This window comes from Chamaea fasciata, unplaced genomic scaffold (genome assembly GCF_029207755.1).
Source record: "Chamaea fasciata isolate MVZ Bird 193981 ecotype frontalis unplaced genomic scaffold, bChaFas1.0.hap1 SCAF_15, whole genome shotgun sequence".
Taxonomy (NCBI): Eukaryota; Metazoa; Chordata; class Aves; order Passeriformes; family Sylviidae; genus Chamaea; species Chamaea fasciata.
This window is the reverse complement of record NW_027094100.1, coordinates 1,742,304-1,748,303: the sequence shown is the minus strand read 5'-3', so window position 1 is coordinate 1,748,303 and position 6,000 is coordinate 1,742,304.

Here is a 6,000-nt window from a genome sequence, read left to right as displayed (position 1 = left end):
AATCTATCTGCTTTTTTGGTGAGACTTAACAGGTCAGGTCATTCTAGCCCAGCAGAATGAGAGTGGCCAGTGTGGTGGATGAAGATGTAGTTAGAAACTGGCAGGGAAACAAGCAGCTGAAGATAAAACTGGTACCTACAGGACTGAAAACTCCCTCAAGGCCATCAAACTCTGCATCTACAACTTCTTTAAGAGCCGGATATCAGATAGTGTTAATTCAGTTCACTTCTAAAGCATTAATTTCTACCGCATTTAGGTGGTCTTATGACAGGATATACAGCTCTACAGTCAGAGCAGAACTGCTCAGCCCCAAACAGGATCAGCCAAGTTCCCTCATCAATAAGAAAGAATCCCCCAGGTTTAGCCAATAAAGGGTTTGAGGTCACCCTTTAATGGGGATGGAGTAGGACAGGGTTTGGGGTGAAAAGTAAAATCAAGAGTTTTGATAAAACAAAAAAATTGTTGTTGAAAGCAGTCTTAAAAATGGAAAGCTTAAAACAGAAACAAAGCCAAACAACTACAATTCAAACCACTACTCTCTATTCAAATCTATTACTCTTACAACTGATGACAAATATACTCAACAACAAAGTAATACTTCAACATCCCAATAGCAGCCAAGTATTTTACAGTTTAATCTCTTAGTTTCTGTACAGCAACAGACCCCAACCCACAAAAATATAACTGATTTTTTTCATGCATTTCTGTATAAAACTCTTTTAAGAGTATCTAAATTAAGCCATGAATGTGATCCCCACTATGAAAAAAACCAGGGTTATAAACATAGGACACAGGTAACTTATAACAATATTAGCTTGAACATTTCATAACACCATCTCCTAGTCAAAACTGGCTTTAAAAGTAAAATACACTGTTTTAAGCCATTGAATAACTTTATAGTGAAGTGCAGCTCTTTTAACTTACTATGCTTCACTTCTCTTATTTTCTTTGAATTCTTTTTTATTGTTACAAGCATTAGAAATATGTACCACAAATTAGAATTTTCAAAATTACTTAACAGATCAAAATTGATGGAAGAGAGGTTTACAAGGACTCTGATACCATCATACCATCCCACATTTTAAAACACTGCTTAAGGAAAGCTAAACCAAGAAAAGGTCAGTAGTTTAACATGTTCCACACAAATAAACACTACGTATTTTAACAAAAGAGACATTAAAAAAAAAAAATTTACCTTTCTTGGCCACCAACACAGCAAACCTAAACTAAGCCGTGTTCAGAGCAAGTCAGGCTATTTTATAGCAGGCCTGGAACGAGCTCCAGGTGAAAGCTATTGATGGTGAAATAGCTAATGACCTCCAGCTGGCAAAGCTGATTAAACTTTTTACTCAATTTGATTAGAAATTCACAGCGGCAGTGCTAAAGTTATCGTCCAGAAGGTAGCTGATGATCTGCGTGACATTTGATTCAAATAAAATTAAAGACAATCCCTTTGTCCCACTGTTTAGCGGGATGGCGAGGGGAGGGAAATGCAGCCATGACAAATAATTTGAACCATTCCTTTGCTCAAAAGGAAGCTGTTTTAGTTAATGAGATAATTTTTCCCGTTAATATTTGATGGTTTGGATGCCTCGTGCTCGGCTCCCGGGACGGGGCCGGGAAGCGGCCGCGGGAGCCGCAGTGGCGCGGCGCGGCCGCCAGGTGGAGCTGGAGACCGCGGCAGCCCCGGCACGGCCTCGGCGTTCCCGGCAAGGAAAGTCTGGAATAAAAACCTGAGGAAAAATTAAAGCCTGGAATAAAACCCCGCGGCAAAGGGAACCCTGCGTGTAAAACTGACTGCGCTAGAGAGCTCTGCTATTAGCGGGCTTATAAAAAAACCCGCACATGTTTTAATGATTTGTAATTTACGTGGCCTTTTAGAGAAGGGTAATTGTTCGGGTTGGTTCATTGGTGCAGTTAGAAGTGTTGATGATGGTGCCTATACGAATATTTTTTAATCATAAAACGTGGGTTTAAAGTATTCATTTGATGCCGTTGCCAAAGAGGAGAGCAGTATATAAACACTGAATTAGCTACGTGTCAGTGCAACAAATCGAATGTGAACTTGCGTCAACTAAGTAAACTCCAAACATAAGGAAAAAAGAATTGGGGGTTCCGACCCGCCGCTGTGGTAATATTGGATAGCTGCATTCATGCTGGGTGTGAATTTCACGTGGCTCTTTGAGATACTGCTAAAAGAAAAATGAAAATAACTTAGAGTCACCCTTCACTCCGGATTCTAGTGTACGTGAATTTGGTCACCTTGTCTGGGTTGACTGATCCCCTGAGTTACCAGATATAAACCAACAAAAAAACCAGCTCCCTGAGGTCATCATAAAACTTGCATTGTTATTTTGTTGTTTTTATAAAAACCTTGCAATCGTGACGTTAACCATGGATATTTGGAAAATATTAAAGATGTATCAAAATTTACCGTTTCTTTTAAGAATAATTTGCACACTGAAAAAAAGTATCTTTTCATAACTGGGCTCCTCGATTACAAAGATCCAGGAAGCTCCTTGTGAGGCTCTTGACCCAGTCAAACAAGCAGTAAAAATGTGACCGACTGAAATAAAAGTAATGGGAAGGTTTCATAAGGGAGTTACAAACCTGAGAGATTGTTTTTGTAACACTCACACCTACTTGGTAGATTTTGCAGTGATCACACGTGGCCGCATAAGGCCATTTAAGGTCAGACTGGTAAGAAAAATGCGAAGTTAAGACGTGTTTTGCTCAGACGACTGAAATAGTGAGATGGAGTGATTTGGATGAGGTCAGTGTCTAGTAGTTTAGAGAGGATTAGAAACAGTCACTGGCCCTCAATCTGTTGCTGTAATTACTGAGCTACTGAGTTTCTCACGGAGCAACTCATGCTTTTGGTATTCACAGTAATAAATTAAAACATATTAATATCCTGGCTTCTGTTTAATTTAAGGTGAAAATGCGTCATCTCAAAAAAAAAGCAGAACATTTTCATATTTACCTGCTGAAAAATCTGGAGAGAGTTGAACCTGGGTTTTTATGAAGCTGCACTAGGAAATAACAGGGCTTTAAGTTGTGCAGCTTGAAGTGTTCTTAAATAATGAAGAGCAAGGACATGTAAAAACAAACAAACAAACAAACAAACAAACAAACAAACAGACAACACTCCAATGCCCCAGTAAATTTTTATTGTGATGAAGCCTGGGTCAGCTGTGCCAAAGTGAGAGGTGGTAATCAGCACTTCTCAGCAGACTGCTGGAGCTGCCTCGCTCCGTGCAGCATTTGGCATCTCAGGCACAGTTAGTAAAACATTTCTCAGCTCATATGTTACCCTGAGCAATTAGCAGGGAAAGACCGGGAGGGCTTTTTTAACTCATTGGTTTTTATGCTGATAAAAGCAACAAGCCTCCTCCTCAGAGGAATGAAAAAACCAAACCACCAACACATTGACTTGCTGCAATTAATCCCTTACTTATGTGGAATTCTTGCCTGCTGGTAGATAAGACTCACAAAACATAGATTTCCACTTTATACAGGGTCAGCAGTGCACGGCGTTAATTAAGTGTGCTGATACAAAATGTCAATAAACAAAAGTATACAAACTCCACACTTGAGAAACATTTACGCTTCAGTAGCTGCTGGATTTGTAGAATCTCTAAAGGGCAGTGGTTGTTGAGGTGGGAAGCAGGAGAAAGTTCCTGACAGTAAATTTATGGTTACAGTAGCAAGCTAGGGACTAAATATAACCTAAGCTGAAAAGAATCATGAAAAGTGACAGTCCTCTCATAGATAAGCTGGAGGAAAGCATTTGTTTCCGTAAAGCCATATTTATCACAATCAATGGACATAACGACCTTGTTCTTACAGCCTCCTAAAGCAAAATCCAGCTTCCAAGCTCAGGAATCCTGGTGTGTCTCAGAGTTAGACGTAACGCCAGGGAACGGTCCTGCAGCGTTCTGGCAAGATGGTCATTTCACCTGACAGACTGCTAACAGCTCGTTAGCAACCCATGCCCGCATTTTCCATTCACAGGCTGTAGATGTGGTCTGCAAAACCGTCCTCCTACTGACTGCCACTTCAGCAAGGGGAAGAGAACGGGTCTGAAGAGAATGGATTTTTCAAGTAATGAATTGGCTACTCTGCCTCTAAGTACCTAACTCTGCTTTAAAGCATAAATGGAAATTCTAAGCTGAGGAAAATATTATGGAGGGTGCTAAATTATTTCATGTATTAAAGATCAGCTATCACAGATAACTGTGGGACCAAAGCGGGGGGAGCAGCAGCTATTTTAACTCTTCTATAATTTAGCAGGCTAGGAAGGTGGAGAAACCATGTTAATACTTCGCATTTAGAATGTCTTTTCTTTTTTTCCCCAAGATGTACTCACTGTCAGGGGAGCTATTTGGATTTGTTAATTAAGTCACTGTTATCCGTGTTTTAAAACAAGGGTGTTTAGCCGTGGGTATTTGGAGTGGTTAATCACACAGTGAACACAGCAGAATCAGGATTAGAACAGGATTGTCTTGTTTCCTGTCCCTGTTTTAATCAACTTGGTATTCTTGTCTGTCTAGACCATTCTGTATTTAATTTTTAATCCCATTTCTATTGACAAAAACTAGACTCCCATAATGATAGGAAAGTAGAACTAGCATAATTCTGATAGTAGTAGTGTTTTATTGGCTACCCCTGTCAAATTTTAGACTCTGCTTATTTTCCAAGCCCCTTTTTTCTTAGGACATCTATTTCTGTCCCAGTTGCTCCAAATAGGATTGTTATCCTTGCATCTACTTAACAGCCTGGTGCTTGAATTTAACCTTGCATTACTTGATGTTTCACTAAAGACAGAATTCGCTATCACATGTTTATGTGCAGTGGCTTTTGTTAGGGATGTCACATCAAGTAGAACAATAAGTACAAAAGTAGATTAATCTTGCAGAAGAGATTAAAAATTTAACCACTGCTTAAAAGGTAAAAATTACTAAGTTTTCTTTGGGGGGGGAAAAAAAAATTCAAAAAAGTACGCAGACAATTTGTGCTTGGATTCCGGAACAGCCATGGTGAAACACTCCTGCTGATGGATTTTGGTCTTCTTTGTGACCACTCAGATCTTCAGTGCCTTAGGAAATCTGTAAACCGCGGACACTTTGGCATTGTAAAATTCCTCCTTGGGAATCCTCCCTGGTACGGAAGTGAGGATGAGCAGAAACTAGACCAAGATAGGGAGAAAAAACAGCATGTTAGAAGCTGCACAGAAATTAAGGAAAGGCTTGCCTGAGTTAAGCAGGAGGTGACATCCCCTCAGGAGGGGGAGCTGACGGATCAGCACGAGAAAGGAGAGATACAACAGCAAACAGCGATTTAAGCAGTCATGAATAGAAAACTTAAGGAATTAGGGCTGACGCCTTGGCTGAAACGCATAAACAGCTCAAAGTTTTGCTGATCGGTGAGCCAGCCTCTCGCGTGTTACCACCCATCTCCCCACTTCGCGCGAACTGGAATACAACACAGAAATCGCTCTCCTGGGTGTGCAAATTGGCTCCCGCCGACGGGACAACGCTGCGGCATTTAATATCACTAAACGGGGCGGCCACGACCCTGCGGCAGCGCCGACACGGCCACGGTGACCGGCCCGGGAGCGGCGGGCGCGGGCCGCCCTCACGGGGCCGCCCTCACGGGGCCGCCCTCACGGGGCCGCCCTCACCGGGCCGCCCTCACGGACCCGCCCTCACGGACCCGCCCTCACGGGGCCGCCCTCACGGACCCGCCCTCACCGGGCCGCCCTCACGGACCCGCCCTCACGGGGCCGCCCTCACGGACCCGCCCTCACGGACCCGCCCTCACGGGGCCGCCCTCACGGACCCGCCCTCACCGGGCCGCCCTCACGGACCCGCCCTCACGGACCCGCCCTCACGGGGCCGCCCTCACGGACCCGCCCTCACGGGGCCGCCCTCACGGGGCCGCCCTCACGGGGCCGCCCTCACGGACCCGCCCTCACGGGGCCGCCCTCACGGACCCGCC